The sequence below is a fragment of the Uloborus diversus genome, chromosome 9, assembly GCF_026930045.1.
Source record: "Uloborus diversus isolate 005 chromosome 9, Udiv.v.3.1, whole genome shotgun sequence".
NCBI lineage: Eukaryota > Metazoa > Arthropoda > Arachnida > Araneae > Uloboridae > Uloborus > Uloborus diversus.
In genome coordinates, this window is record NC_072739.1 from 62,737,155 (window position 1) to 62,759,484 (window position 22,330).

Sequence of the window (22,330 nt, forward strand, 5' to 3'; positions counted from 1 at the left end):
CCCCACAAGAGGTAGAGGTATTTTTTATGTTATCATCCATAAATAAACCTGAGAATTGAGGGGAAAATCTGGGGTCTAGCCCCTGTGTAGCCCCCCTGCACAGGGGTAAGGCTTTTACACCAGGGTTCGCCTGCTATCCCTGACGTCAACCGTTTGAGGCACCGACTACCCCCGGTCCTATCGGGTGGAGGAATCAGGAGCACAGCGAAAAAAAATGTCAAAAATCAAGAAGGACAAACAAAGTAAAAAACAAGTAAACACACTTGCAAAATTACAGAAAGAGCTCAGCCATAAAACATTACAATACGAGGAGGATATAAACACAATGAAAGAGGAATACTCCAAGATGGAAGATAGGCTGAAAGAAGAGTATAAGATCAGACAAGAACTAGAAGTAAATAAATACCTCCAAATGATCCAGGACGTGAAAACGGAGAAAGCCAAACAAGAAGGGGAAATTGAGAGACTAAAAGCAATACTAAGAGAAAAAGAAAGGTGGGAGGAGGTTAAAACGGAAAACCTAAACTTGAAATTTGAGAACAAAGAGATAGAATACACATTTAAGATTAAAACCCTGATAGAAGACATACACAACCTTAAAACAAAACATGACCAAGAAATAAACCTAATTCTCTAACAAAAGGCAGAAGATTTGCAAAAGTTGGAGAAAACACTGCCCCAGGAAATACAATTAGAACAAGTAAGACTAATAGAAGCAAAAAAATACCTTAAATCTAAAATAGAAGACTTGGAAGACAAACTAAAAGAATACACAAAATACATGGAAATAAAAGAAGAAAATTTTGAGACAATACTAGACCAGAAAATAAAAGGTAAACAAGATATAATAGATAAACTACAACTAAAATTAAAATATAAGGAGGAAACAAACCAACTTAAAATAGCAAACGAAAAACTGGAAGCAGAAGCTAGCAAGGCCACCTTAATCGCCAAACTGGAGGAAAGGTCGGATTTCTATAAGAATAGTATGAATACTCTAATGAAGGATAATGTAATCGTCAAGAATCGCCTAGACAATACTCAGGCAAAAAGTCCGATCAAAGTTCAAGCCTCGCAGCCTATAAGGGAACGGGATTCAATACAACAAAAAACAAATACTGAAATAAACAAGGGGGAAAATAAAAGTGAAAACACACTAATAAAAACAACACCAACATACACAGAAGTGGCAAACAGGGCAGTTAATAGGGAAAAACAAGAGACAACACAGGTAAAAGGGGGCACACTAACACTTAAAAGCACATTGAGCGAAACACACACACAAGTGGACATTAGAAGGATCCTAATAAAGGAGACAGACAAACAAAATATAAGTAGGGAAACGTTCACTTGTGAGAAGACACTCAAAAGGGAAAATAAATTGACATTAACAATTAAAGACGATATTACCATGGGGAAAATTAAGACTTTAATAACCAACCACCCAAATTTGGAGGAAACACGAGAAGATAACCCATCCTCAACACAAAATAAAACCAAACAAAACAGACCACTCCAACTCAAAATATCGGGCTTAGACAAGCAAATACATGGGGCAGAAGTGATTGAAGAGCTAAGCTTCAGCCATAGACTACAACCAAACGACATATGGATAGCCCACACAATAGACACCACACAAACACGCACATACATATTAGCATGTGACAGTATGAAAATCCGAGATGAGCTCATAGGAAACACAAAAACAATTAATATCATGGGCACATATTATCCAATCTCGGATCATCTTACAGTCCCGAGGTGCACCAGGTGCCAACTTATAGGACACACAAAAAACAACTGCACGGCAGAAAGGCCCAGCTGCCAAAACTGTTCAGGAACATACATCCAATCTCGGATCATCTTACAGTCCCGAGGTGCACCAGGTGCCAACTTATAGGACACACAAAAAACAACTGCACGGCAGAAAGGCCCAGCTGCCAAAACTGTTCAGGAACATACAGGGGCACAGAGTGCTATAACCGACCCGGCTGTATCAACTGTCACAACCTTAGAGTGAGGTCCAAACAAGCAAACATATACTCGTCCCACAGACCCAGTGACCCAAACTGCCAAGCCTATAGGGTGGCGTGCCATCAACTGGCAATAAAGTTGGGTTACCCCCTCACACGTGGCTCAAACACCAACACACAAAAATAGACTAAGCCCTTCTTAGAGAGAGTCTTCCCCCGCTTACATCTCATAGCCAAACAGGTAAAGGTTAATCTAGCTTACAGCTTTCAGTAAATTTTCAAAGTTCAGTCAATTTTTGTATTTACTACAGCGTATAGCTTTAGTAAATATACTTTATTATCTCTATTTTTATACCATCCCCTTAAGACTTAATTATAACTTTATTTCATTTTAAGCCTAACAGGCTCAGTAATATTTAGTGAATATGATACATCTTATCATTTTCTTTTTTTTTTTTTTAATGAGCAGCAAATTATCAATAGGACAAATTAATCTAAGAAGGGCAAAAACATCAACACAAAACTTCGAAAAGGTGATGAAAGACAGAAAAATACAAATAGCCTTAATATCAGAACCCTTTCATGACTTAAATGTGCTTCCCAAAACGAGGCTCAAGTTTCAATCTAAAAATAAAAAAGCAGCAATAGTAATTCCGACAAACAACTTAAATCCTTTCATACAAAAAATAGAAGAAGACTATGTGCTCATCTCCATAAACCTAGGTACAGAATTAATACACATCTTTTCAGTCTACATATCCCCTGCCATAGAACACGAAATAATTTACAAACAAATAGAAAAAGATATCACAAATTTAAAAGGCAACATAATAATAGCAGGGGATCTTAATGCGCACCACACTTTATGGGAACACCCATCATGTGACACACGAGGAGATGATTTAATAGCACTTACATTTAGACACAACATAGACTTCTTAAACAAAGATAATAAAACTCCCACCTTCGATAATGGGAGAAGTAAAGGTTCTCCCGACATAACTATGTACATACAGGACACAAACTTGATTTGTCAAAATTGGGAAGTCACAGATGAAGACACGTTCAGCGACCATAAACTGATCACCTAACGCAAAATATTGCAACTATAAAAAACTAGAATACAAACTGGAAGAAATAGAGATAGAAAATGGTCGCTTAATTGACTTAATCAACACTAAAGAGGACTTCATCACCCTATTAGAAGCATTTCACACATCCCTTATATCGGCGTGCCTCACCGCCTTTAAAAAGAAATCCCTTCAAACAACACCCAAACAGAACACACACTGGTAGACTCCAGCTCTTCAGTCACAGAAAAACCTAATAAAAGCACTGTTTAAAAGGGTAAACAAAACCGCAGAACAACGGGAGAAACAATCGCTCAAGACGCGCATAAAGAAGGAAACTGACAAATATAAACTACTAATAAAGAAAGTGAAGAGACAAAGTTAGCAGAATCTATGCAACAATACATTGGAATGTTTCTCAATTGCATATAAGGTAACGTTCGATAAACTAAAAGGAAAAGATCCCATTCAAAATGACCAAAATGAGGTCAATCCTGATCATGTTCAGGAAATCAAAAATATAAGAAAATTTTTTCCAGATAGTACCAATCATAAACCTAATCAGAAAATAAAATATAATAATTTAACTGAAGAGACCCCATTTACCCACTACGAAATTAAAAATGCAATAAGGGACCTAAATAATAATAAGGCTCCAGGGCCTGATGGAATAGATGGGAAAGGGCTTAAAGACATTTACAAATTAATTCCCGATTTTATAGATAGGCTACTTAATTTATGCCTTAAATTCAAACACTTTCCTACACAATGGAAAAACGCGGAGCTTATTCTTTTCAGAAAGCCCGACAAAATAACAAATGACAGGAATAGACAACCGAAAACACTAATAAGTTACAGGCCCATCTGCTTAATACCCACACTAGGCAAGACGTTAGAAAAACTTATAACCAAAAGGCTCTTGCACCACCAACATGAAAATGGCCACATAGCAGAACAATAGTATGGCTTTGTGCCCGGCAAGTCCACAGAGCTAGCCATACAACAGCTACTAAACAAAATACAGACACAAAGGAAGGAAGGAAATTACGTACTGGCCATCTTCTTCGACATACAGGGAGCCTTTGACAATATCGAATACAGACAACTAAAAGAAGCACTCAACGAACACAAGGTGAGCAAAACACTAATGAAACTCATAATTAGCTCAGTAAAAAATAGGAAGCTCACCTATCAATTAAATAGTCTTAAAATCGATACTGTCCTAACTAAAGGCTGCCCAGAAGGTTCCTGTTTAAGTCCAATACTATGGAACACATTAGCTAGCAAATTCCTGAACACACAAATGCCAATTGGTGTCCAAACCCAGGCATATGCAGATGACTTCGTTGCCGTTATAGCTGGCAAGACAAGGCCTGAATTAGTAAGTAAAGCAGAACAATTGATACACAAATTCACAACATGGCTTTCTGAGAATAATATGCATTTATCCGAGGGGAAAACAGTAGCATTAAAATTTAGTAAAACAGATATAAACTCCACTCGAGGAAAGGGTCGCAAGTACAAGTCACTCAGTTTCCCCCCTTTAGTCAAAATTCAAGACAGATATCTAAAATATACAGACGCTACAAAATGTCTAGGAGTGTACCTTAATGAAAACATGACTTGGACCCATCATATTAATTATTTAAAGGAAAAAACATCAACAAAACTAGGACAAGTTGCAAAGTTAATAGGCGCCAAATGGGGTCTCAGCACTAAACACCTCAAACAAATTTACGACGCAGTATTATTAAAATCAATACTGCACGGAAGTAACGTCTGGGGACAGGACTTGAATGCACAAAACACAGACGGGATAATAACGATCCAAAGAAAACTGGTTACCACCTTAGCCAGAGGCTACAAAACAATACCTACAATATCTGCACAGATCTTAATGGGAGCCCCTCCACTAGATTTAAACGTAAAATTAAACTGCACTTACAAGAATCTACTACAATATGATAACGATCAGACCTTCAACAACAAACAGTTTCTTCATGAAGATTATGAAAAGAGGCCTAAATTCCCATACGTAAATTTAAAGCATAACCTCGAAGAAAAATTTAACACAATAATTAAGCCAACAGATTTAAGGAAACAGCTCTTACTCGCCTGGCAAGATCGGTACGACGACACAGACAAACAAATAAAACTTTTCTTCCCGCAAGTTAATCTTAACAGATACATTTTAGATAAGGGCTTAATTCAGTTCATAACAGGACATGACCCTTTTCAGACATATTTAAAAAGGTTCCACAATAAAGCGAATGGAAACTGTATATGCGGGAGCATAGGTGACGCAGAGCATTATGCATTCGATTGCGCTGTGACACAACAATACTATATACCCAGGCCACAAACAAAGGACACACACTGGGCCCTCCAACTTCTCTCTGACAGAGTGCAACGGAGGAACATTAGGGACCTAATGACTCACCTACTTGAGAACGAAGAAGCATATCAAGACACAGGGTAGTGGCACTTTAAGCACCAGACCCCAGACGGAGAAGCATTCCACATGTTGCGAAGACGAAGCTAACCAAGACAAAAAATAAGTAACAGTAAGAAACTGGTTGGGGGGCGAAGGTACATTCTAACATGTACGCATGTTTTCAGATTTACAGGTCGCCCTACGGGAGCAGGGGAAGGGTCCCATACTAATCAGATTTCTCTTATCATTCTAGGACGACAAAAGACCCGGCCTTGGCAAAGACAGGGGGAGACCAGGTCAAAGAGTTTTCCCCCTTATTTAAAGATAATATATCACCCTACATAAATAGTAGGGTAGGAGGAGGGCTGTCCTTCCCATCAGGTCGGGTCCAGGCAGACTCCTCAACACCATAGTCAGTTACTTTATTCTTTCACTCCCTATCCAATAGTCAATCCCAAGACCTGAAATCTCCCGAGGGGCAAGATGGGGGTGTCGTGACGACAAGGACGCAAGATTCATGAGGGTTAGTCCCTTACACAAGATTCATGAGGGTGAGTCCCTCACCTCGAGACGAGAGCAGCCCTGGGGGTAAAAAAAAATTTTTAAATTTTAAAAATAACCAAAAATATAGATGTGCTGTGATGTATAAGTGTATGTGTTGTAAATGTCAAAAAAAAAAAAAAAAACAGACACTGCAAATGTAATCAGCTTCCAAGCCAGAAGGAGTCTCGAGGTCAACAATGGAAGCAACGTTCCACCCTCATTGTACCCCCCTCAAATACCCCATCTAATATAAGTAATTTCCATTGCAGATATGACGTGATATCCCATTTTAAGCCGAAACATGAAAATGATCGGTGGGAATCACAATTACGGCAGACGAACTAATATCTTTTTTCTTCCACAGCACTTAATCAATTTTTTTTGTATTACAGAGAGGACACCCAAGAAATCGAGACACATTGATATCTGTACTCCACCTGGACGGGATGTCCTAGAGTATGTTTATGCCGTAGTAAATAAAATGCAGTAGTGTATTTATACAGTAGTGCATTATATGTCTAACCCCATTCCCTTACAGGGAACCATGGCACACCAAGGAGGTACGGGGAGACATACGGTATCTCATGGTGAGCAAGGTTCAAACATTAAGGGGTAAACTCCCAGCTGAGTTGACGCCCAGCACGGGGACCTTCCCCGGCGCAATAAGCATCAAGCGCGTCCGTAGCACGTTACGACTATCGACCGCCGCACCCAGCCGTGCGGGGGGCCCGCTACGCGGACCCCCCCCCCCCCGGCGATGGAACCTAAGGCTTACAGCTAAGAGGTGGGGTGTGTGCGGAGAAAAGAAAAGTACCACGCAGCCACGGGCACGGTAGAGACACCTTGGCTTAGGGGTTGTTGTCCGAATTTGGTAAGTGTGATGAGGGAAGGAAGAAGACAGAAGTCCCTTCCCGCCGATATTCTGTTTGAGCAACTGGGGGTTCACGACTCCTCCCAAGAGCTCGCCCCGAACTCACCAAACCGCAAGCCCCCCCCCCCCCACACACAAAACTATTTTTGGAATACATATATTTTTGAAAAGAACTGGAATATTTCATGAAGAGAAAAAAACCCGAATTAAAATGTCATTTTCCCCTATTCATCCATAAATTATGCTTTCAAGTTATCGATATTTGGGAACGAAATTCATACCAAATCAAAGGTTTTGTGAAAAAATAAATAAAAAAAAAACTTATGATTAAATTCTGTACAATTTTTTTTAGACTACTCAAATCATTATTGTTAAATTTTTTCTTTTTTTTTTTTCTTTTCTGTTAAATTTTACTACAAGCACTTAATATATGTGTCTAAACATTCCTTTTGAAACTTCAAAGTTCTTAATGGGAAAAAAAGATAAATGAAGAAAGCTAGAAGAAGTGAAGATTTCAACAATGCCTTTAAGTTATTCTAACTATTTAAAAGTCATCTCATATGTGATGTGTTTTTGCTTTTACAATGTTATTGCTATTATTTCAATGTATGTGTGAAATTCAAGTTCTTTTTTTTATCAATTCAAAAAATGAGTTTTCTACTAGTTATTTGTTTGTCACTACATTTTAAATTGTTACAACAAGTAGAAAAGAGGAAAAATAATTGTTAATATTAAGTTAGCAACTACTGAAATACATAAATCCAGATTCATGGAATTTATTTTGAGCATAAGAAGGGAAAAAAAAGTATTTTGAAGGGGACAGTGGACCTTCAAAAACATGAAATTCGTCCAAAAAATCAGATTTCTAAAAGTTTAATTTTTTACTTTTTCAAACATTCAATCATACATTGCAAAAAATTTTTTAAAAATTTTAATATTTAGAGGAGATACAGCCGATTTTGTAAAGGAAACAAAGATGCCACGCCCCTTTGGCTGCTGTCGAACGTCATGAGATTTTCCAAGGATGCAGAAATTTCACAGATATTGAGCTTCATTTTAGCCTTACAACCGTTTATTTTTTTACATTTTTTATTTTAGTATTATTGGCAAAACACTTTTAACTGTAACTGTGTTTCTATTCGTTTGTTTACCTTTGCTATTTCGATATTTCGCTGCTTCATCTCTTGCTTCTTTTTTACGAAAAAAAAAAGTTCTTTTCAAAACTAGTTTTGCTCACGTGCAGTTTTTACATTTGTGTTTTTAATATATGTTTTATAGAAGTTTTATTATTTGTTATATAATGCTTTTATTTTAATATTTGTTATAAAGAAGTTATGGATTTGATATCTTCAAGATATCGTAAACCCAAAGGAAGGCAGTCCAAACGTTCTCGTGCTGGTAAAGCGAATCAAGCGAAGCTACTCAAAGGTGAGAATGCTTTACCTTCTACATCTTGTAATGCAGAAGGAGACTTCAGAGCACCACATACAGGTACATTGGAAGAATACACATTAATGAGCAGCAACATGTGGAATTCATTTTTATGTGACATTCCTTTCACGTCTTGTGGAAAGAAAAACTTGACTGTTGACATGAATTATTCATATGGATTTTCTACAAAATTGACACTGATATGTGCGAGTTGCTCCGCGGTCTGTGGTTCGACGTTTAGCAGTGAACGAAAGAACCTGAGCAGGAAGTTTGACACCAACATTAAAATGGTGCAAGCTTTTCTCTCAATAGGGAAAGGACACGCAGCTCTAGAAATATTGTCAATGATATTGGGAGTGCCATCAATGGACAGAAAAACATTTGCTAACTGCCTGGACTCGCTAACGAAAACAACCCCCCAAACCAAAGAAAGGGGATTAAAAGTTGCGTGGGACATTGTAAAGGAAAAATACATGTCTGAAAAACCAGAGAGTGTTAAAGAACTCAATTAATCTGTGTGTAAGCTATAATGGCACATGGCAAAAGCGAGATCATACGTCCGTCTATGGCCTCGGTATTGTGATCGACATGCGCTCCTGTCTTGTGGATTTTGAAGTGCTCAGCAAATATTGCCAAGAGTGTGTTGCAACTGAAAGAGGGGCGTGAAACGCCAGAGTATATGGCATGGTATGATGGGTATCGAGATGTTTGCCAGAAAAACTACTCCGGCTCATCAAATAGTATGGAGCTGCACGCAGCAGAAATAATGTGGAAACGTTCGCTAGAACAGTACAAATTTCGCTACACCTCTGTGCTTTCCGACGGAGACTCGAAAACTTTCAGCCATTTGGAATCGTTGAACGTATATGGGGAAAAGTGTTCGATAACTAAACAGGAATGCATTAACCATGTCGCTAAGAGACTCGATAAGGCATTATCTGCCAAAGTGCAAGAGTGGAAAGTCAAAGGAGTTACTTTGGGAGAAAAAAAGAGGGAGAATTTAACTGAAGACACCATAAGACGTTTGCAAAACTATTATCGGAAAGCAATCAAGGACAATGCTCCAGATGTCAATGCAATGAAGACCGCAGTTATGGCTTCACTGCACCATTGCATGTCAACAGACAAATCTCCAAAACATTCGAAATGTCCCAAAAGATCCTTATTCTGGTGTTTTTTTTTATCAGAGGGCGATAGCAAACAAACTTCCTCCCCCCTAAACACTCCCAAATGAAAACTTATCTCAATAAATCAGTTGTTGAGAAGATACTTCCGGTGTATCAGCGGCTGATGTCCAACGAGCTTTTGGAAAGATGCACCTTTGGTTCCACGCAGAATGCAAATGAGAGCGTGAACGGATGCATTTGGCACAAATGTCCCAAAGAAGTGTTAGTTTCGAAAAGAGGCTTAGAGCTGGCAGTTCTCTCAGCTGTCTGCCAGTTTAACTTTGGTTCTGAAAGCGTACTAAAGCTTATAAATGAAAAAAAGAACGACATTAGTGTCAACATTGCAAACAAAAGAGACAGCCGTCGGTATAAACAAAAGGAAATAAGATCTACCGATTCTTACAAGAAGCATAGGTATGCTTCTTGTAATATGCTTCTTGTAAGAATCGGTATGAAGAAAAAGTTTCACAAGGCTGCAGCAAACACTAAAAAGTTGACAAAGGAGGGCGTCACCTATGAAGCTGGTGGTTTTTAACAGCATTTTTTATTAAATCTTTCAACGACGCTTGCCAGAATGGGAATTTTAAATATTACTGAAAGTTTTTATGCTTTGCTTTTCGCCAACAAATTTTAAGTCGAAATGTTCTGTCAATTGCATACTTTTATTCAAACCTCATGGGCTACGTTTATTTTATGTATATGCATTTTATTGCAGATGATTTAATAATGATATGACCTAGATGGGTATGTGTAAGATGCTTGTTGAATTGTCCAATAATAATGTCTAGATGCATAAGATTATTTTCCATGTATACATACAGGCTTTACATTCATTGTTCTACATATGACGATCAAATTTTAGTCCAGTTTCTATGTTTGAGTTCCACGTATTGCAAAGAATGAAATAAAATAATTTATTTCCATCTATTAAATGAACTTTAGAAATAATTTTACATACATATTTTTCGGTGCATATTAATTTGAATACGACTAGTAATAAGTCTTTATTACTTAAAAGTTATTTTGTTTAAATTCATAATAAATTAATAACCATTTTAAACTCTATTGTTATTTTAAATTATTGGTAAAAGAATAATTCAAATTTTCAGCATTTAAAAAATATGTAGAAACTTGTCGTATAATATACATAAAGTTAAAAGATTTTGCGTCACTTATAAATTTTTTAAAATAAATATTTTGTTTCAAATTATGACTATAAACTTCATAAAATGTGTTGAAATAGTTTGTATTAAAATATATAAATAGTGCAAGACTAAGTTTTCAGTATTTTTTACATTAATTTATTGACTCGAATCCTTATATCTATTTTTCTCAGTACGCGATTTTTCAAAAAATTGAATCACGAGAATTGTCTCTTAAGCTAAGATTTTCACGTTACATTCTTGACACTTGGCATAATTGTACGTTTTGGTATTTTAAATAAAAGTTTCCTAAATTGAACTCATAATTTAATATTTGAATCCAAAACTTTGTGTTATAATAACACGTTCTGTGTCATTTTTCGGTACATTTTTATAAAAATATTTTTTTTTTAATACCTAACCAAACATGGTTTTGAAAACTGCATTTCGGTAACATTTGTTTCTAAACCTTATTTGTGATCAAAAATTTGCGAAAGGGCTATTTTCAATTATGCGTAATTAAAAACATATTTTAATTTCTCCAAAAATATTCAATATTTTTTAATGAAGCTTGATACAGAAAGTATGCTGCTTATGTATGGCTGCCACAAAAAAGGTTATAACTCAAAAAGTAAAAAAGTTAATTTTAAAGGTTCACTGTCCCCTTAAAGCATTAAACGAAGTTGTGTATGTTATTTTTCTGTTTTAATTAAAAGAAATAATAGTAATAAACTAGAAGGTAGAAAAAAAGCTTAGAAAAGGATTTAAAAAAAATTGAAATGATGAGATGAAGATTCGTTTTCTCTCAATAAAAAATTTAAATTAATAACATGTGCATTTCAAAATGTTTAAACAGTAGCACGCAGTTTCAAATGCAAAATCATCTCGGGCTCTACTTCGCGTATTCAAGGAGGTCTGAACTTCTTCCCTCAAAAAGTTGACTCAGTCCCCTAGCCAGCAGGTTCCCCTAGCGACGGTTAAGGATGGATGTTGGGACCATCAACTTAAAAAAATTATTTCGAACTTTTTACATGTTTAGACTTTGAATTCACAAAATTAACATTACTTCAAAAAAGTTCCATTTTCTTTATATAAATGGCGCAACAAGTTCTTACATTTCATCAAATTTCTAAACTAAAACTTAAGTTGCCATCATAAAAATTAAGCTTTTCATAAGAAACGGGGTTGCCATTCCAAAGTTATAAACTTTTTATTTAAAAAAAATCGCTTTTCCTAATATTAAGTTTCATAGTAGTTCCATTAATCTCCGCTAGGGGGCGCTACACATTGGTTGCTATGACAACCAATCGTTGCCATTCAAAAACTATAAACTTTTTAAAAACTTGCCATTCAAAAAGTATAATTTTTTTAAAAAGAGCTCAACTCATCTCGAAAAACTAAGGCAAAAACAACTCAACGGAGCTCGAAAAAAGACTGAGGCCTAAATAACTCAACTCAGCTCGATAAACGCCTGACAGGCGGAGGTACCTCCGCACTCCGCTGGCTGAGGCAGAACTATCAATTATACATTACTCATACACCTCAATTAAGCTTCACGAAGTTTTAGTATTCAAACATAATTAAGTTCTATTTCATGATAAAATAGGATATGATTTTTCTTAAATTAGTTTAAATTGCTTTTCAAAATGATCAGCATTTTTACAAAGCCTTGACAAGGGAAAAATAAGCATTTCGCCTGTTGTTACTTTGCATTCCATTATAGAGGCACAAAATCATGATTTTCAAAATAAATTAAAAATTTATATATAGTAACCAAATATAATTATAATGGTGAACTGTGAATGTAATATTTACATATATCAGATTGAGCCAGTCCATTAGTTGAAAGGGGTTGGGATAGCTACAGAATAAGTGTTGGTAGGGTGTCAAAAGAACAGATTTTGAAAGTAAAAAAATATTATTTCATTGTGGAAAGAGGAAGTTCTTGAGAGTTTATTCAAAAAAGCTTCTTTTTTGGATCCCTTTCATAAGTTTTTTTTTTTTCATTGCAGGTTTAAAAGAAAATTAAATTCTTTAAATAAGGTGAGTAGGATTAATCAGTGACTTAATTAGAAGATAAAAATATACGTTAATGATTAAGAAATGAGCACCAAATATCTGAAAACTTTACAACACAATTCAGGTTCCTTATTTTTTTCCCCCCTCTTATTTATTTGAGTAGGATGGTGAAAAGATAATTCTAGTACACTGAAGAGCCAAAAAAACTGGTATAGGCATGCGTATGCAAATAAATTGATATGGAACCAATCAGAATACGGCGCGGTGGTCGGCAACGACTATATAAGACAACAAGAGTCTGACACAGTTGTTAGATCGGTTACTGCTGATACAATGGCAGGTTATTACGATTTAAGTGAGTTTGAACGTGGTGTTATAGTCGGCGCACGAGAAATGGGACATAGCATCTCCGAGGTAGAGGAGAAATTTGGATTTTCCCGTACGACAATTTCACGAGTGTACCGTGAATATAAAGATTCCGGTAAAACATCCAGTCTTCGACATCGCTGCGCCCGAAAAATGATCGTGAATGAACGGGACCAACGAAGATTGCGAAACATCATTAAACGTGACAGAAAAGCAACCCTTCCGCAAATTGCTGCAGATTTCAACGCTGGGCCATCAACAAGTGTCAGCGTGCGAACAATTCAACGAAACATCATTAATATGGGATTTCGGAGCCGAAGACCCACTCGTGTACCCTTGATGACTGCTCGACACAAAGCTTTGCGCCTCGCCTGGGCCCGTGAACACCAGCACTGGACTGTTGAAGACTGGAAGCACGTTGCCTGGTCTGATGAGTCTCGTTTTCAACTGTATCGAGCGGATGGACGCGTACGGGTTTGGAGAACACCCCATGAATCCATGGACCCTGCATGTCAACAGGGGACTGTTCAAGCTGGTGAAGGCTCTGTGATGGTATGGGGTGTGTGCAGTGGGGCTGATATGGGACCACTGATACGTCTTGATGTGTCTGTGACAGGTGCCACGTACGTAAGCATCCTGTCTAATCACTTGCACCCATTCATGACCATTGTGCATTCCGACGGACTTGGGCTATTCCAGCAGGACAATGCGACAGCCCAAACGTCCAAATTTGCTGCAGAGTGGCTCCAGGAACATTCTTCTGACTTTAAACAGCTCCGCTGGCCACCTAAATCTCCAGACATGAACATTATTGAGCATATTTGGGATGCTTTGCAACGTGATGTTCAGAAGAGATCTCCCCCTCCTCGTACTCTTAGCGAATTATGGACAGCCTTGCAGGATTCATGGTGTCAATTGGATCCAGCACTACTACAGACATTAATCGAGTCCATGCCACGTCGTGTTGCGACACTTCTGCGTGCTCGCGGAGGCCCTACACGATATTAAGCAGGTGTACCAGTTTTTTTGGCTCTTCAGTGTAGAAAGATATTGCTGTTTCAAAAGCTGAGATATAAAGATCTTAAGCTCTTATCTTTAGAAAGTGTTCCAAAAACCTTTTCCCTCCTTCTCTTTCTCCAGATTAAGGCCAATTATTTTCAAAGTTAGTACTAATGCTTTTAAAAAATAATTTGCTCAAAAACATTTTTTTTATTTTGTAATACAGTATTTTAAGCTGTCTAATGTACAAACGTGTTCTTCAAATACATAGTCTCATGCTTTTAGACAAAAATCGGTTTTCGGCCAAATTAGAATTCGTTGCATCACAATCGTGTATTTTATTTTAGGTTTTTTTTTTCCAAAAAAAAAAAAAAACACATTAATTGCGGGAAATCATTCAATGCTCCATTTATTTTTTCTCTTTATTGCCACAGTTGACACGATTCTATATTATTTTTATTTATTTATTTATTTTTCCAAAAATGGAAAGATGTTTATTGTTGAAAAATGTCTGGGAAATAGACCCATCTGGATATGGTACTTTATATAGTAGTAATCATTTGTCTCGGTCAGATAAACAACTGCTATTCATTGTTGTGAGATGTGGCTAAAATTATCCAATCTGGGCAACCTAAGTTGTGTGTATTTTTCATTTTATATAAAAAAACGATTTATCAGATTTAGACATCTAAATTGAATAGTTTCATTTTATAGTGCTAAATGTTCCTTAAAATTAAAAATTTCAAAACTTGAAGGAGCTACTTTATGTGAAGTAACAAATTTTTGCGTTTTATTTGGGATCCTCAAAGCAGCGTGTTCAAGAGTATCGGAATAAGAAAAGTGCAGAGACAATAAACTTGAATGCGAACGAGGACAGTCAGGTTATGGTGACTCAGTCGGAAATGAACGTAAACATAAAAAAATGAACAGTAACTTGGAAATGAGTTAAAAAGACAGGAATTTTCAAAAACCAACTAAGCATTATAAAACAATCTGGCTGTTATTGCTAGTGTGCTGGCCAAATCCTTAGGATTAGAATGGCAAACATCTGAATAATATTAATTAGCATGATATTCTTACTCAGATCCATGATTTCCCACGTTTTCTTTTCTCATTTTCCCCTTTTTAACCAGACATGCTATTTTTTATATTCTTTCAACAATTAATTCTTTTTTGCTTGCATACACCCTTACCTGCTTTTGTGTGGGATCACTATGGACAAAAGAACATTTGCGAAATGCATGCAGAAGCTGTCACTAAAAAATAAAGAAATGAAAGAAAGACTTACAGATGTCTCGAGATGTAGTAAGCTAAGCCCACCTAAAAGTGGATAGCGCTCTCAATTCAGCGGTCATTGATGTCACTGTTTCGTACGATAGTACGTGGCAGAAACGAGGACACACATCTAATCTTTGTTTAGGTATTGTTATCGATGTGCTGAGTGGCCTCGACTTCGAAGTACTTGCAAAGTACTGTCACACTTGTGAAATGACCGCAAAATAATTGGGAGCAAATACACCAGAGTTCCACATTTGGAAAGAAGGGAATTCTAATGAAAGCGAGAAAAATTTCGATGGCTCCAGCGGAGTAATGGAAATGCATGCTGCGCTTATAATGTGGAAGCGTTCGATAAGCGATTGCGGTATGGGATACGTGTCGGTCTTAAGCGATGGGGACTCTAAAACTATGCAATATATGGAATAGATTTTAAAATTGAAAAGGCGGAGTGTCAACCATATTGCAAAGAGATTGGGCACGTCCTTGAGAAATAAAGTGAAGGAGTGGCGAGCTAGAAAAGTGACACTTGGTGGAAAAAAGAAAGGCAACTTGACTGAAAAAAAAAACATAGTCAAGCTACAAAACTATTACAGGAAGGCAATCAAAGACAATGTACCAAACACGCAGAGCATGAAAACTGCAACATATACGAGAATGTTGCATTGCTCGTCAACGGACAAAGAACCGCGGCATACTAAGTGTCCCAGTGGGGAAACATCGTGGTGTTTCTTCCAAAGAGAGATTTCAAAGGGGGAAATACCCCAATCCCACAGTGTTATGAAAACGTTCTTGACGCCATAAGTAGTGGAAAAAACCATGCCTGTTTATCAGCGATTAGCGTCTGATGCTATTTTAGACAGATGCGTCGATGGTAAAACTCAGAATAGGAGCGAAAGTTTGCACAGTTGCATTTGGCGCTAATGTCCAAAAGAGGTATTTGTGTCCATGAGACGATTGGAATTGGTTGTTACGGTTGCCATTGAAAAGCATAATTTAGGATATGCCAAATTCCTTGAGGCAAATGGTGATTCGTCTTAGAATTCTAGCTTTTCAATGACGATAGCTAAAAGACGAGCCCACAGACGTGCGATTCAAAAAAATAATGTGGGGAAAAGGGAAATCAGTAAAAAAAGATTCTACTTATTGTGCTGGAGCATTTTAACCTTTTATCAATAGCCAAATTCTCTTTTGTTAAATTAGATTTAGTTTTATACATCTGTTTTTTCACTTATAACCTGTTGAAATGTAAAAAGCTGTTTTTCTCGAAATTAAAAAAATGGCTAACTAGAAATTCAAAATGCTCCGGACGTCTCAATTTTTATAATACAGCTATGAAATTCGTTATATTTTCTCCTAATATTAGTAGTAAAATATATTGGAAAACATGTATATGATTTGAATTGTGCGAAGGATGATATTTTACTTTTTTTACAGAAAATATCATATTTTTGCTCAAAATTCAGTTAAAGGGTACATTATTGCTAATTTCTTGTTAACTAACTTATGACTCATGTCGGTGTTTCCCAATATTTATTAAAAATTGTCTTAAGATTAGAAACAAAGAAAAAAATTGAAAGTTTTGTAAAAATTAAAACGTCCGAAGCATTTTAATTTTATTTAAATTCAAAATTTTAATTATTTTAAAAACTACTGAATTTTTTGCTCCAAATTTTTTTTCTTCAGGTCGAGTTTGAACATAAATATGCACTGACAAAATTTCAAATTATTTCATTTGAAATTAATAAAAAAAATTTTTTTGTGTCTACTGTAGCTTGTGATTTAAAATATATTTGCCCCCCCCCCCGTGTACGTTTACCTTGTCGTGGGGGGGGGTGCGGTGTGGTAAGTTCGGGGCGAGCTCTTGGGCGGAGGGAGTAGTGAACCCCGAGTTGCTCAAACAGAATATCGGCAAGGAGGGACTTTTGTTCCCTTTCCCCTTTCTTCCCTCATCACACTTAACAAATTTGGACAAAACCCCCTAAGCCAAGGTGTCTCTACCATGCCGATGGTTGCGTCGTAGCTGGGTTAGTCGGTGCCTCAAACGGTTGACGTCAGGAATAGCAGGCGAACCCTGGTGTATCAGCCTTACCCCTGTGCAGGTGGGCTACACCAGGCTAGACCCCAGTTTTTTCCCCTCAGTTCTCCGGTCCATTCTTAAACTAAATCAAACAAAAGACATTTCTCCCCCACGTGGGGAGCATCAGGCTGATTACCTTAACTCAGCAAAAATTTTTGTTATCAAAAGGAACGAAAATCTTTTTACTGCTGTTTCTCCATTTTTAATAAACAAAATCTCATTGGCGATTTTTTATTAGTAAAAAAAAAAACCACGCACTGTCAAACATTTAGTACAAAATAAAACACCCTAAAGTTCAACTAATACTAGCTATTATCACACCAGAGAAGGAAATTCTAGATGAAATGAAGGACCAACACGTAAGTGGATTGAAGAGGATCACTACTAAACGCAATGGCGTAATGCAGAATACAAAACATGCCATTCTGACCTTTAGTACGCCTATCCTCCTTCCACGTGTCAAAGCTGGTTATCTCTCATGCCCTGTTAGACCATACATTCCTAACCCGCTACGGTGCTTTAAGTGCCAGCGTTATGGACATTCCAAGGTGTCATGCCGTGGTATAGAAACTTGTGCCAGATGTGCTGAGCCCGGCCACGACAGCAATAAATGCTCAAAATAATTAAGATCGTCAACTGCAAAAACTAACCATCTTTCTTACTCTAGAAAGTGCCCTAAATGGATCTCCGAAAAAGTGATACAAGTTATCAAAACCACTCAAAAAAAAAAAAAAAAAAAAAACATATTTAGACGCGAGAAAAAGTGTCCAGTCTCGTAACCCTACAGCTGAACTCTCATAATCTGCTGCAGTAAAAAAGTATTCAATTCCATAAGCACACAAACAGATCTTCAAATATGCACAACAACTAGCACTAATTTACTTAACTCGCCCAAACCAACACATAAACAATTCAATAAAGCTAAACCTCCACAAAAATTTTTACCGAAATCAAATTACTAACTACACAAAATCCCTGCACAAGTTAATTACCCCCCCCCCCCCATGTCCGTTTACCTTGTCGTGGTGGGTGGGGGGGGGGGGCTTGCGGTGTGGTGAGTTCGGGGCGAGTTCTTGGGAGGAGTAGTGAACCCCCAGTTGCTGAAACAGAATGTCCGGGGGAAGGGACTTTTGTTCCCTTCCTTCTACTTACCAATTCGGACAAAAATCCCCAAGCCAAGGTATGTCAACCGTGCCGATGGCTGCGTGGTACCGGGGATAGTCAGTGCCCCAAACAGGAGACTTCAGGGATAGCAGCGAACCCTGTCGTACGCAGCCTTACCTCTGTGTAGGGGGGCTACACATTAGGGTGTCCCGTCCATATATGAGAAAAAAAAAATTGAGCTACACTATCACAAGAGGTGTCAAAATTTGCGACATTTTTCACAGATCACGAAAAAGGTAAAAAAAAATGGAATTGCGTGTCATCTTGAGGGATCTACCGCTCTTTGAAGTTTTGCATATTTTACATTTTTGACAGACCTAAACGATATGATTTAAAAAATACAAAAATAAAGTTTAGAAAGCATTTTATTTAAGAGACTAATGAAACAAAGCACAAGAAAACAAAATAAACAAACTACAGATTATAAATAATGACAAAAGTTTAGAATTTAAACTTATTTTTGTGTCCAAAATTTGGCATTTCTGCGCGAGATTGCAACCTGGTTCTAACGAAGCCATCTCTAGAAGTAGCGTTAGTAACACTTTGTGAAGCCTGTGTTAAACTAATAACACAAGCTTCACAATCTTTCCACAGATTGTGAGTGGCAAGGAAAGTCAACGATTTCCAAGCTATTATCTTTTGCCATAATTTGAAGGTTCTCGTTAGAAATATGTCGAAGAACCGGTGGTGCCGTAACCTGACACTCTTGCCAGAATATTATTTACGTATAATCTTTAGCAGAGAAGTTCATTTTTGGTGTTTTAAATATTCTGCGTTTAGTGCTACTTTCAGCCTCTCTAGCTTCGTAATGCTAACTCCCGAATGTGCTCCCTATCATCAAAGATACTGACCAGCAGGTTTTCTGGGTGCGCAAAAAAAGCATTTCTTTCGATAACAGAATACACAACAGATTTCAAGTTTTCGGGTAAAAATCGAGAGTACACAATCATTTGAAAAAGATGTTTGGCTGCTTCCTTAAAAGATGACTTTTGCTTGATTAAGAACCAAACTGGAGCGTACACTTTAACCACGTAGTTAACAAGTAATCGCAAATTTTCTGTTGGATTAAGAGTACTTACATAAAGTCTGAGTATACGATTAGCAGAAGTAAGCCATCTCGAGTGCGCCATTTTTCCAGGTTGGCGATTTGCCAGCTCAGGACTACAGAAACCAGTTGATACAGCTTGACAAATCTCATAAAGATATTTTTGATCCGTGCTTAGTTCATCAACCACATTTTTCGGCAAATTAGGCAAATTACCATCCACCGCGCAAAAAGACAATGTCATTTTATTTTCACAACCAGCTAACTGTTTTCCAATAGGTCCGGAATATTCTTTAGGACCCAAAGTGCAACCATCTAAGGTCAAGAATAAATGACGAAGGGGTAATTCGTTGGCATGAAGCATACACACACACCATTGCAATGGTCTTTCCAAATACTCCTCTAAATATTGAATCACGCCGCCCTTCCAACCGGTGTTTATTGCAGTTCCGTCACATCCAACGCAAATCACGTCTTCTAAATTCAAGCATTGACCTTCTAATAGAGCTGTAATCGAAGTTAGAATTGCCTTTGCAGTGCCACGACTTGGCGTTGTGTGTCCCAGATAAATTGATCCGGGTTCTGCTAAAATTGAGATGTGCTCTTCTAAAATTTCTTTGCGATGGTAACGAGCTCCTATTTTCTCATTTATCAGAGTCTTGTCTTTACGTCCATCAAAGTAAATGCTTTTTATAACAATACTTCCAATATCTTTGGAAGCTTCTTTCCGAGCTTTAGCTACAGCTCTGTGGATTTTGTTTTTATCAACAACTAGAGTTAAATCTTCTTTTGAAACCAAGCCGACATCAGCTAAAACTGCAGAAGCAACAGCAGCAGCAGATCGCGTCGACAAACCGTATCTATCACAGACCTTAGCAACTGTTCTCAAGATCAGTGTATTCCTATTTGTCCTTTTGTCCTCTGTTATGGGATACGTTTCTGGAGAAAATTCACGCATCGAATCGTCATCAAAATTTGCTGAGACAGAATCGTTATTTTCAGTAGAAGACTTTTTTGCTGCCCTTTCAAGTTTTCTCTGCTGTTGTTTCATTAATCTAGCTGTTTCTTTCTTATCAACACCTCTTATCACCATTTTCCTGTCATTTCTTTGATCCAACAAGAAACTTCTCTCATTGATGGGAACTTTTTTAGGTTTTAAACAGGAACAAGACTCAAATACAAGGCACTTACAAGCCGCAACGTCGAAGAGCTTCTCAGATGACTCTAAAAAGCACTTCAGTTTATTTTCAAAACTATCACTTCGTTTGCTTCTGGGGTATCGTTTCAAATTGACGTACTTTTCGAAATAGAATTTTAATAATTAAATTACTCGTTCCTTAGTTACGATTGGAATTGAAGCTTTTGTCCAAATACTGTTGATTTTTCAGAAACAATTGTATATATACCTGAACTGGAAGGGTCCTTTCCATTATGTATACATTTCTGTTCGCTCTTGACAAATAAAATAAATTTTATGACGTCTTTTACAGTAGGTAGCTGCCGATCATCAAGTTCCTTGTAGGGTCCCAGTATAGCACAAGTAGTCTCACTACGTCTCGAACTCATTACTTAAAACTAACAGAATCGGCATATAACACTAACAATTGCAACTGTACTTTTATAGCATTAAAATTACTTTGGCTACGAAGAAAACACCCGTGAGTCAAGCCAAGAAAGCCCTCGAAACAAGTAAAAGGAATTAGCAAGTTGAAACCAAACAAAGTCGAAGTCGTCAGTAACATATTGTTGCATGCAAATCGAGACGTGGCGCCAAGCTTCGTGGACGATTCTACTGCGGAAATGGGGATTATTCCCATATAGGCATTTACAGTTGTAATCACCATATTTTTTTTTTCTGTTCGTGTTGATATTACGAATCACGATCTTTTTATTTCAGCTGTCGAGCTTTTATTTCATAGTAAATTTATAACTTTATTCACATTACCTCTTTTTCAGTTGCCATAAAAATGACAATTTTTCAAAACTTTGACGATCGGTAGAGCCCTGAAGATATAGTTTTATTCTATTTTTTAAATTATTTTTGTAATTTACGAACTATTTCGCAAATTTTGAGAGGTCTTGCCTTAAGAAAAACGGAAAAAAAAATTTTCGGGACACCCTACTACACATGGGCTGGATTCATCTTTTCGCCTCAGTTCTCTCTTTCGTTTATGGATGAAACACGAACACTTCTCCCCCTTGTGTGGAACGTCAGAACGTTTTGTCAAGCACTGCTAAGTTTTTTATACTTACTCGCAATGACCCAAACCTAAATTTAAGTAAAGTTTCCCCCTTTTTGATTAATAAAGCACTAACTCACTTAATAGAAGAATACCAGTCTGTAAAAAAACTACGCAGTGGTGAACTTTTAGTTGAAATCAAAGATTCAAAATAAATTAACTCTAAAATGGCTATCAAACAAATTGGTTCATATATCTCGTAACTGCTTCAGAACATAAAACTCTTAATTTTCCACGGGGAATCATTTCCGAACCTGACCTTCTCTTTGCACCCGAGGAGGAAATTTTGGAGGGAATGAAGGATCAAAACGTAAGTGCAGTAAAAAGGATAACCATAAAACGTAATGGTGAAATGATGAACACCAGACATGTCCTTCTAACATTTAATACACCCGCCCTCCCGCAACGTGTTAAAGCCGGCTTGTCCAGTTCGCACCTACATTCCAAATCCGCTCCGGGGTTTCAAATGCCAGCGGTTTGGATATTCGAAGTTTTCGTGCCGTGGTACTGAC

At 37.2% G+C, this 22,330-nt stretch overlaps 1 pseudogene; it reads left to right on the forward strand.

Annotated features, from left to right (window-relative positions):
• The window catches only part of LOC129230268 (uncharacterized), a 51,124-nt pseudogene that overhangs the window by 6,631 nt on the left and 22,163 nt on the right, over positions 1–22,330 (forward strand).